Genomic DNA, 12,905 nt, shown 5'->3' with positions numbered 1-12,905 from the left:
TACTTTTCTGGGGACATGTGAAAGAGGTAAGCACACTGCCTCCCTTCAAATCCAGTCTCTCCCTTCATTAAGCATCATACAAAATAAGCTGCTCTATGAAATCAAGTAAAAATATAAATGGTAGACCTCAATTCTTATTTCTGTTTTGTAGCTGGTCTCAAGCTTTTTTTCTGCTTGCATCAGAAAAAGTACAGGAACCTTCTTCTCATGCAGGGGCATGCTTGGGCAGATGAATGACTGTCATGTTGTATGCAAAGCGGCCTGGGCACACACACCATACTGCATTCTGGACACCTCCAGTTTCTCAGGTAGGGAGAGTAGAAGTTTGTCTGCCTCACATGGCATGAGGTAGGGAGCTGGATCATGGCCGGGAATACACCCAGAAGTGCTGCCATGATTTCTGTTTAGGCTTATTTTCATTCCTCTCAGAGCCTTTCCTAACATGTTCACTGTCCTTTTTAACCCAACAGTACTGTTTACCAAATGAGACTCTTATCAGCTTTGTCACATCAACAAAGTCTCCAGTCAGGTGATGTGATACCAGTTCTGATCTGGCTATTCACTTTTCTTGGGTTGGATACTTTCACTGGCTTATCCCTTGCATGTCCCAGGAAGACCTGTTCAAAACCCAGTGACTCTTGGAAACCCCAAACTGTCTGACACACTTACCGGACTGTTAACTGTCTAGCCCTTGCTTTGATCAAGTTCCTCCTGGGAGGCATTAATTCCTGGAACTAAGATAAAAGCAGCAAGAACTGAAATACTCAACTAGGTCATAGGTGATAATGGAAAGCTGAAATCGCTCATGGTTTCCACAGTCAGCATTGCAGAAGCCAGTGAGATAAACAAATGAAGGCAGACATCCAAAATTCTCTGGTTCCCCAGGACATGGCAACTCCCACGTGTCCCCATTTGAGTTAAAAACACATTTTCCTTCCAGAACGTGTGTCTTGAGTGTGATGGAGCTAAATTTGTCCTTGTCTGCTTTTTATACAGGACTGCAGACCTCCTAAACCAGTTCATTCTTCTGGGGAAAAGGGTGTGGGGAGACAACATGCAAAGAAAAATTATCTAAAATACCTTCTGGCTTATAATTATTCTGATTTTGAGACACTATATCTAAACCAAGGTCTAATTCTCAAATGACAATAGCACTTTTTCATTGACCGTTTCCTCCTACCAGGTATTTTAGTACCTCAAGTAACTGTCCCTCCCACCAGTCTCTACTTCCTTTTAAGGTACTGAGGCCCTCCTGAAGTCACACAAAATGACTCCTTTTACTGCTTTAGAAACCAAACCTAGGGCTAATGTCCTAGGGAATAAAAACCAACAAGAACTGGGTCAAACAGCTTGCATAAAGCTGATGAACTGTCAGGCTATTTTTGCTGCTTCTGAGAGAAACATCAGATTTGGTACTTGAGGGATGTAGGGCCTGGGCAGCTCCCACCTCCCCACCATACAGGTACACACTGGACCAATCACCTGCCTCAGGTTCTGCTTTCTAGAAACCAGCTCTGATTACCTGGTTTGATTTTTTCAGATATGGATGATCCCAGTCCATGAACTGAAAAGCTGCCTGTGAGCCATGGGATCTATTCTCCCACAGGTCTTTTTCTGCCTGCCTGCAGAAGTGTAATTGATTAACTTGTCCACATCCTCTGGGTCACTGCTCCCATGAGGACAAGGACAGAGCATTGTCACAATGTACCCCCTCTTCAGGGCTCACATGCAGTGCAGCATTGGCATGTTTGGCCTGACAAAACAAGATCCATACTAATATTGTAACTTCATGCAGGAACAGGGAAAGCAAAGAGTGAGGATGAGTTGAAAATTAGCAGCCAGGGCTTGTGATTTTGACTGACAGTAGAGAAAACTCTTAACAAGATATATAATAGAGATATTATAGAGAAAACTCGTAACAAGGATGAGCACAATGCAAGTAAAGCAAGTAAATCAAAAGAAGCCCTTTTAACTTTAATTTGCACTTGAAATCAAATCACAGAAACAGTCCTTGGTCTTCTGCCAACTTCTCCACCCATGGCAGAAGCTCTCAGAGGTGGTTTCACTTGCCAGCTGCAACCTCCAACACCCTTACTAAATTTCATCAGCTTCCTTCCTCTCTTTTTATTCCCCTTCCTTTTATTTTATCAGAAGTGTAAAACTGGTCTTTGATCACCACATAGTTCAGCAAAGCAAATTGTCTAAGTTTATTTTTTCCTTCACTTAGAACCTAAGCAATCAATAACCTGTGAGTAACTTCCATTTAATGTTATTTACTTACTCATGTCCTTGGTAACAGACTCCACAAAAAACCCCACAAAATAACAAAGATTATATCTTTTTTGCAGTGATGATCCCTTGTAATTTTTAGCATTAACAGGAAGCTATTTCAGTGTGCTTCGAGTGGGTGGGATAAAGAGAACAATGACCCATTTATAGAAAATAGTGAGTCCCATCACTCCATGACAAATCAGCTTAGTCAAATTGAGTAAGTGCAGCCCGTTGTTCTGACAGAACTTGATTTACTTTTGCAATATGCTGCAAAATGCATGTATAAAGACCTCTGCTGTACCTTTTGTGCCCATCTTCTACCCATGGGCAAAGCTTAGAGGAGCAATCTTCACAGCTCCCTGGCATACTTAAAATTCATGTTTTTGTGTAATCACCTCAAACAGTGTTGCCTGTTGATCTTTCCTTGTAACACCACAGCTTGGCCTGTCCCAGCCTTCTTTACAAATGACAGGAAAGCAATGGAGGAAAAAAACCAAACAAAGATGGCAGGAGGTCTGCATGGATTAGCAAGGAGTTGCCATCTGAATTCAGACATGAAAAGGAAGTGTTCAAGAAGTAGAAGCAGGAGCAGATGATCTAGCAGTACAAAGCTGCTTTTTGATCTTGCAGGAACAGGGTTAGAAAAGTCAAGGCCAACCTGGAGTTGAGTCTGTTGAGAGATATGAAGGGCAACAAAAAAGGATCTACAAACATAAACAGTAAAAGGAAGACTAATGAAAAAATGGGCCTACTGCTGAATGAGGCAGGGGGACTTGGTGACTAATGACAGAAAACACTGAGGTACTCAACGACTTCTTTGCTTCAGGTTTTACTAGCAAGACCAGCCTTCAGAAATCCCAGGCCTCTGAGACTAGAAGGAAAGTCTGGAGCAAAAAAACCTCACCCTTAGCAGAGAAGGATCAGGTTAGTGAGCACTTTAACAAACTGGACATACTTAAATCCATTGGGCCTCACAGGATGCATCCATAAGTGTTAATGGAGCTGGCAGATGGGAGAGATTCCTGAGAACTGGAAGAAAGCAAACATCACCCTTATCTTCAAAAGGGAAAGAAGGAGGATTGTGGAACTACAGGCTGATCAACTTCACCTCAATTCCTGGGAAGGTGATAGAGCAACTAAACCTGGAAACCATTTCCAAATACATGAAATCATTCTCAGCAAACCTGATAACATACTACAGCAAAATTACTATCTTTGTGGATGAGGGAAAGCAGTGGATACTGTTTACTTTGACTTTAGTGAGGCCCTTGACATTGTCTCTCACAACATCCTCATAGACAAATTGACAAAGTACAGGTTAGATGGGAGTTGAGGTGTATTGAAAACTGGCTGAACTATCAGGCCCAAAGTGTTGTGATTTATGGCATGAAGTTCATTTGAAGGCCAGGAACTAGTGGGGTCGATACTGTGGCCAATACAGATTAACATCTTCATTAATGACCTGGGTGCTGGGACAAAGTGCACTCTCAGCAAATTTGCAGATGATAAAAAACTGGAAGCAGTGACTGTTATCCCAGATGGTTGTGCAGCCATTCAGAGGGACCTCAACAGGCTGGAGAGTTGGACAGAGAGGAACCTCATGAAACTCAGCAGAAGAAATACAAAGTCCTGTAACTGGGGAGGTATGATGCTGGGCTCCAGTACATGTTGAGGGCTGACCAGCTAGAAAGCAGCTCTGCAGAAAAGGACCTTGGTGTCCCAATGTACAACAAGATGGACGTGAGCCTGCAATGCATTGTAGCACCAAAGAAGGTCAACAGCTTCCTGAGCTACATTAGGCAAAGTGTTGCCAGCAAGTCAAGGCAAGTGAGTCTTCCTCTCTATTCAGACCTGGTGAGACACATCTGGAGTGCTGGGTCCAGTGCTGGTCTCCCCAGTACAAGAAAGATGTAGAGTGAGCCCAGTGAAGGGCTGCAAAGGTAATTAAGAGATTGGAACGTCTTTCAGACAAGGAGAGGCTGACAGCCTGGAGAGGGCTCAGGAGGATCTTACCTGTGTGTCTAAATAGCTGAAGAGAGTAAAGAGAGACTCTTCTCAGTGATGCCCACTGACAGGACAAAAGACAATGGGCAGAAATTAAAAAAGATTAAGTTCAAGCTCAACACAAGAAGGCACTTTTTACTGTGAGAGTGGCTGAGCACTGGCAGATGTTGCCCAGGGAGGTTGCAGAGTCTCCATGTGTGGAAATATTAAAAACCCAACTGTACACCATCCTGGGCAAATGGCTCTGTTTGACCCTGCTTGAGCAGAGGGATTGGACTAAATGATTTTGAGAGGTGCCTTCCAAGCTCAACCATTCTGTGATATTGTGAAAACACAGGAAATGTCACACCATTTTGCATTTACACATCTGAAGTATTAGAGTTCTGGCATCTCCCTGTTCCCCATTTCCCAAGGATGTGGTAGAGTTAGAAAAGAGAGAGAAGAGCTACAAATTCAACCAGAGGCAGGGAGCAATATTTGTAAGAGTCAAAAATGGAGACAATGTTGCTTTGCAACTCGGAGAAAAGATGAGTGAGTGAAGAATAGATAAAGGTCTAGAAGTTCATGAATAATGAGATGGTAACTAAGGACTGACTGCTTTTTCTCACAACATGACTTCCTGATTTTATAATGAATTTATGAGGCAACAAGATTAGAACATCAAATAACACTATTTCGGAAAATATATCTTCAAACAGTGCAGTGTGCTCCATAGTGAGAAAGTTGCAGCTTGGGAACCAATACTATATTATTGGTAGGTCTAGGAATGCTGACACAGCTAATAGCAATAAGCATGAAATAAGAGACAGTAGACAGTGGGTGAAAGAGAAAAGAGAGAGAAATATCAATTGTCTGTTCACAAGAAATAGAACCTGACATGATCAGAGGAGACATGCTCCGGAACCTGAAATTTTAATCAGTATGGATAAGAAAGAGGAACAAATTGCACAAAGTGGGACCTAGTCATAGATTCTAATATTAGATTATGATCAAGAGATCTGACTTCTTATGTACAAAAAACTAGTCAATTTTATCCCATAAATCCTAGACTGGCAATGTGGGCACCTTCAATGTATAACACTCAAAAAACATTCACATATTTCTTTCTATGGATGGATCTGCAATAGTTACATCCAAGCAATGTGTATGGAGAGGCAAATAAAAATTTGACTATCTTAAATTGGCAGGCTGATCTCTCTGTTGCAGAAATTTGTCCTGAAGTAGGAAAGTAGAGATTGTTTTAGATGAAGCAATGATTAACTTTTGTGTGTGTGCAAGAACATTACCTTTCTATCTTTAAAATGCAGGTAGGGTTAATTACAGTTCCTATATACGATTGCACTACAGAGTTTTATCACTAAAGAGGACTGAAAGTTTCCTGTTACTTTGCACTTGTTCACATGATATCATTACAATCTGTCCAACAATACTTAATTTCTGAACATACTGGAAACTTTGAGCTTTCATTCATTCTCAGGCATTGCCTGTTAGCTAGTAGTAGCCACAATAAGCAAGTATATGAAACTGTGAACTCAACAAAAATAGTGCAGAGAGCAGTGTATAAAAGCCTGATCTGCAGTGATTTGTACCAGTGCCATTCTCTTTGAGCACAGGTCTATAACTGCCTGATACTCAAGTGTCACCCTGCCACCTAGGCCATACCTATGCCAAGGGAAGTGTAACATTTAACTAGATTCCATATTTACTGCATCAGTAGATAAAGCTTTATCACACAAAATTATTTCAAAAGGTCATTATTAGAGCTACAAGGTGAAGTATCCTAAAGTCAGAATAAAGTGACCTATAAGCTAAACCGTTTATTCAACATCTTTTGTCTGCATACTGCATACAACTTAACCACAGAGAGATGAGTCCAGACAACAGAAAGAAGATGCTTTTTTGAATGGATCACACCTGGATCATGAAGAAGTCTTTTATGTGTAGGACCCTGCTTGATGTGCTGAAGAATATGGAAAGTAATGCTGAATGAATGTGGGTGCTACAGAAATAAAGATGAGGGTGTCCTGGCAAGAATACTCACATGTTGTGCAAGGCATATGTCTACACATTGGAAGTTCTTCACTTTGATAAGGTCTGTTACTGACATTACCAGCTTCAAGATAAATTTCAAGGCCTTGCCTAAGAGAATAAACATGCTTGGCGATTACAAAAAAAAAATGTATCAGCAGAAATACTACAATTTCAGCTAATAAAAAACTTAGTTATTAAAAAATAGAATAGAATAGAATAGAATAGAATAGAATAGAATAGAATAGAATAGAATAGAATAGAATAGAATAGAATAGAATAGAATAGAATAGAATAGAATAGAATAGAATAGAATAGAATAGAATAGAATAGAATAGAATAGAATAGGAGTATTTCAGTTGGAAGGAACCTATAAGGACCATTTAGTCCAACTGCCTGGCCACTTCAGGGCTGACCAGAAGTTAAAGCATGTTATTAAGGTCATTGTCCAAAAGTCTTTTAGACACTGACAGGCTTGGGGCATTGACCACCTCTCTAGGAAGCCTGTTACAGTGTTTGACTACCCTCTCTGTAAAGAAATCATAGAATCATAGACTCATAGAATGGTTTGGGCTGGAAGGGACCTTCAAATATCATCTAGTTCCAACTCCCCTGACATGGGCAGGGACACCTTCCACTACACCAGGTTGCTCAAAGTCCTGTCCAACCTGGCCTTGAACATTTCCAGGGAGGAGGCATCCACAACCTCTCTGGACAATCTGTTCCAGTGTCTCACCACTCTCACAGTAAAGAATTTCCTCCATATATCTAATCTAAATCTTTCAGTTTAAAGCCATTACACCTCATCCTATCACTACACTCCCTGATAAAGAGTCCCTCCCCATCTTCCCTGTAGGACCCCTTTAAGTACTGGAAGGCCACTATTAGATCTCTCTGGAGCCTTCTCTTCTCTGGGCTGAACAATCCCAATTCTCTCAGCCTATCCTTGTAAGGGAGGTGTTCCAGCCTCCTGGTCATCTCTGTGGCCCTTCTCTGGACCCGTTTCAACAATGTTTCACAATGTCAAGTCTGAATCTCCAAAGAAAAAAGAAAAATAAAACCCAAAAATGTTGGCTGAAGTTAAACATATTTTTTTAAAAAATAGACATAAGCAAGCACCCTACATAATGTAAAAATTAGGAATGGGCAGCTCAAGTTATAAAGTACTGAAACATTATAAGCAAAGAACACTTTTCATGGGTAGTATACAACAGTTTGCATCTTAAAAAGGGTTATATGTTTCATTTAGAAAAAGTTTTTTCATTATGCATGTTTAATTTTTTACCATATTGTTTTGTTAAATTTTGTCCTTGCCATGTATATCCTTAAAATGCCTGTAATAAGTACTATATTTTTGTTCTTAGCATTATGATTTTATTTTCTGGGGAAGAGAATAATAGAAATATAAGTTCAAGGATGCAACTGAACCCATTTCTCTTTTTGGGATATCATAATTTTTGGAGCATTTTCCATCAAATGGAAACCTGGCAGTCACACTTCTATTCTCTTTCTCTTTTCCCATCTACTTATGTTAACTTAGCATGTGGAGCCCTTCAACTGTAAGTCAAAATATTGCCCTAATCCCACATCTGAACTGAAAAGATGGCAAAGCAAATTTTACTGTATTGTCTCTAAAACAAAGATGGAGTAACTGTGTACAAGCGCATTTGTGATGATCTTTTGATTACATAACCCTTAAGATTATGTAAGATTAAGATCCTTAAGATTATAATAATATACATTAATAATAATAATCAATAAGAATATGTAATTATGCAATTACAGCATTACAGTCCTTTAATGCTAGGAAAGATCAGAGGCTAAATATAATTTTTGTAACTTTCAGTTGCTCTTCTTTGAAGAAGTCTTCTTCTTCCATCTCCCAACATTGAATATTTTGACCTATTTTTTAAATTTCCAATCCTCTGGCACATTCTTTGCAAAATATCCAACACAGTTTCCCTTGTTTTTTCCTGGTAAAAGGCAGAGCTCCTGTCATCCTTGAACAATTTTGTGTTGCAGGCAAGGGGCTTTATTCTTGCTTCCTAAAATGGTAAAGAACGTAACCTGAAGTGATGGTGAATATATCTGGGACAAAGGTCTGATATATTAAAGAATACATAAGCAATAATAGGTAGGAAATTATTGCAGATTACATGGGAAAAGAGGAACGCCAGATATTCATTTGCAACCTGGAAGAAAACATGTTTTACTAGAGTGGGTATATTCTTCTCTCTACGTACCTTCCCCACATTTAGAAAGAAAAATAAAAGAGGAGAAAATAAAGATCCTCAAACTAGCCGCTGGTGTTTTCACTGCCAAAAAGGAAGAGCAAGTAATGGAGCCAATACAAAACCAGTAATCTTTCCTTCTCCCACCCAAAAGCTATTTCACTCCATGTATCTCATTTCTCCCTGAGTCCTCACTTGCTGCATGCAGCAGGCAGGAGACCATGCCAGGAATACATCAGGGCATTAGTTCATCATTCAGAGTTTGAACTACTTTGGAATACATCCAACAAAACATGCAAGGTAAAGTGGTTTTAGAACTCTTAGAAATTGTGGGATGAATGGAGACCTGGGGGTTAAATAACCATTTTGAGACCAGATCATAGCCTCTCCCATAAGTTACTCACTGGCTGGGGCTGCACTATTGAAATCCTGGCCTGCCTTTCAACACATAAGGGAACTAGCATTGTTTCTGAAAATAAACTGTTATGTCCCACACATGAGGAAACTATGCATTGACCTATTTATTACAGAGATTCCTATCACTCTCACTGTTTCAGCTTCTAGGTCCTGTAATGGCATTCAGTTCTTATTTAGTGACCTCACGTGAAACTTCACTTCAATGCAAGTTAAGATGTTAGCAAGAGTAAGGGAGGGAAAGAACAAAATTTGGTCTTGATTTTTCTTCTGTGTTTGTAGAGAATAGATACTCATCCCCAAGGATGCTGTGTGAGGGATGAGCCTACTAGGAAAGCAGAAGGGTTTTGCCTGCAATATGAAGATCATCGCTAGGGCTCAAAGAAGACGGGCATGAGACAGGCATCAGGAGATGCTGATTTCGTGCCGGTGTTTTCATAAAGTGTTGCAGGCTCCTGTGTTTACTGGTGAGCCCCAAATGGTAGGGAAACTCCATGAAATGCACCCTGGAATTTCCAGCCAGCTTCCCTTCCCTCCCCCTCCTCTCTCCACTGCTGCAGACACTGATGGGGAGGAGATAAGGATACAGTTAGAGCTCTTCCGGAGAAGCATCTGCACATTCAGTTGTATAGGAGCTACTGAAACTAAGATAAGAACATTAAGAATTATTTTTTCCATGCTACTTTTAACTTGCTTTCATACATTATGACAAAATGCAGTTGTATTTTTCTGCTGCTGAGTGCCAAATGTGACATTCTGAGTCAAATTAGGTTAATGACATAGATCTGGTTTGCTGTTTACATTCATTTGGACATTTCATTAGAAAAGGCCAAGTCACAGACCACTCCTGCTACATCTTCTATGGCTGCAATGGCTACAGCAACAGCAAAACTAGTCTCTATAACTTTCCAGCTGGCAGTTCATTTCAAGAAATTGGGCTCTGCTTACAACATGCACTGACTTACCTTGAACAAACCAAACCCTACTGGATTTCATCCATTGCTGGTATGAAGTGCTGTTGGTGTTTCAGTAGTTTGCTGGTGGATGGTGTGTTGAAACAGGCTAAATGCTTTCCGCACTTACCGTCTGTGCTCAGCTCTTAACAGCAAACTTTTGTGGCATCTGGAACCAAACATATTTAAAGAAAAAAGCTAATCAGTGTGAAATAATGCTAGAATGAGTAGTCAGTAATATCAGGATGTACTGAGATGACTGCAGATTCTTATCTTTAAAGCATTTTAATCCTTGTCTCAGGTATTTGTTTTGAAAGTTGCAGGTACCACACTCATTTCATTCATAAGACAGTTTATTGCTTTGGCTTTTATAACTTTTTAGATAAGATTAACTCTTCACAAGAATAAACTGTCCAAAAATTACGGCATAGTAACAATTTCATTCTTTTGAAACTACTAAGCAAGGACTTCCAGGAACATAGGATTTTATTTTCATAAGTGGAACTGAATTCTGTTGGTACTTACTTTTTGAGGATTTTTATTAGCTTTCTCAAATAACTATATTTCTTTTTCCACATGGTGTCTGACTGAGAATCAGTATTTTTTACCTCTAACATGCCTAAATTCAATCACAGAAAGATCTCCAAAGCTGGTACTTAGAATTGAGCCCTGTGGACTTGTGATGCACTAAACAGTTCATTCTGATTTTCATAACAGATTAAATCTGTTATGAACTAACTGAACTTGCTGCTTCTGAAAAATCCCACATTCCACCATTGTTGTTGACATTGTCCTAAAAATATTCCAGACTGCAATAATTGTTTGAATATATTTTAGTGCTCTTGAGTTTAAATCTTGCACAAAAACTGATAACATCAAAGATATTTTGAACAGTGTTCCCTTGACCTTGAAGGCAGGTATTGAGTTAATTTAAATTAAGATTAAAATCAACAAAGAATTTAGGTCAGTTACAGGGCAGTGCAGGAATATGAATACGAGAGCAGGGGACCATGAAGGGGAAACATACAGGGAACAGAATCTCCTTATGCTGAGGTTGCTACCAGGAAAAAACACACCTTGGTCACAGTGGTGGATTTGTACCCCTCACTGAGTCAAGGAAATACAAACAGAACCACTGCACAAGTAGCATTTGCTACAGATAACAATAGTCCTTAATTTTCTAGGACTTTGAACACTAGTGGATTTTGCTAGAGTATAAACTTTGGGAAGGGGATTTGAATCATACTAAAACTTTGGAGGGCCCTGAGAAGAGCTATAGATAAGTTGTAAAAGTTAATGAGTTTTATCAGGAAAGGGTTTGCTCTGAAGATTGTTATCTGCAATTGTTATCAACAATTGTTATCAGCAAGCAGGGAGCAGAAATCGCTGATCTCTCAGGCCAAGAAGGGACCTACAGCATGTCACCTGAAAAGAGACAGAAATGAAACCTTTAAATTTTGTGCTTGCTCTAGGAAGATCATAGTGTTTATTTTCTTCACTTCTTTCAATTCTTTTATAAGCATCAGCTATTTTTAATGATGCTCCAGAATAGACATATTTTCTCTTTGAATTAAGCTGTATTTAATGAAGGGTGATTTCAATCTGACTACCACAAGTACTTTTCACACAAGCCTGCTGTGATTCTTAAAACGAGCAGAGGAGGCACCCTAACAAGTGCCTATCTCTCTGAAGCATTGCTTGAGGCTGTCCAAGGAGGAGCAGAGGCTCTTCTACAGGAGCAGGCTGGTGTGAGAGCTGTCATTGCAGAGATCAAGAGAAATCATGTCTTACAATGATGAGCAACAACTGGGCAAACCTCCAGCATTTGACAAGCGAAATGGAAGCAAGGTTTGGACTCTGATGGGTCTCCAAGGGGTTCAGAACTCCTGAAAATTTGGTTCACAAGCCAGATAGTTTTGATCTAAACTAACTAAAATATCAAGAGTAAGGTTTCCTAATATTCACAAAAGAAACATGTAAAATGACCACTTTTTATAACTTACCCCAAGAAACTGTGTCCCCTATATGTTAAAAATGGGATGTTTTAAGGCATCCCAAACTGCGCACACACCTTTCCACGTTTCAGGGACAAGTCAGTTTTTCAACTGCAAACACACAGAATAGTTATTTGTGTCCTGCAGTCAGCACAAGATGAAGCACAAGCCAATGGTATCATCTGGTTTTGGTCTGTGTTCCTGTCCAGCCTGTTTCTTGAGTTTTTAGGGTTGCTCTTCCACATGTACCTGTCTCTCTGCAGTAATAATCATGAGCAAAGATGGGTGCCAGGTGACCTAAACACATGAAAATAAGGGCAGGTTGTGAGAATTTAAGCTTTCTTCTGTTTTCTCCACCTGATGTTCTTGACATGTCTCACCAGAAAAGAAACAGCCAAGGTGTCAGCAGCAGCCAGAGCACACTGCTGGACCATTTCCTCCTACACAGTGAAATCGCTCCATGTTTCACTACCTTCCACATCAGCAGCTTCTTCTGGTTATGGGTCAGCATTGTGATGAGTGCTTCATTTGACTCATGTATAAGGAGATGGAGCATGCACATGATCAGCAGCACTAAAACCAACAGCACCACTTTTAATATTAGAATAATATATTCTGGACTCTGAGTCAGATTATACTGTCTGGGTGCCCAAATAGACTCGAGTGAGAATCAACTTGGATAAACAATGCGTATTCTCTAAGTGAAAAAGTCACATAAAATGAAGTACTCTGGCTTTTGAACTTGAAATCAAAGAGCAGGAACTTGAGTTTCCCAGACACTAAAGTGACAGACATATAGTCATGCATTTTTCTGTTAAAATGTTTTTGCTCAGAAGAATAATGGATGTGGTTAGTAAAACTAGATAAAATTCGTTAAATATAATTCAAAGGTGCTCCATAATAGCAGTTAGAGCAGCAAAAACATGCTTTTATATCTGGAAGTTTTCTCACTGCTGCTCCTTTAAGTCATATCTTTCTCCATTATTCACATTTGTGAAGTAACCTTATAA

This window comes from Strix aluco, chromosome 2 (assembly GCF_031877795.1).
Source record: "Strix aluco isolate bStrAlu1 chromosome 2, bStrAlu1.hap1, whole genome shotgun sequence".
Classification (NCBI taxonomy): Eukaryota; Metazoa; Chordata; class Aves; order Strigiformes; family Strigidae; genus Strix; species Strix aluco.
This window is presented reverse-complemented; position numbering follows the sequence as displayed.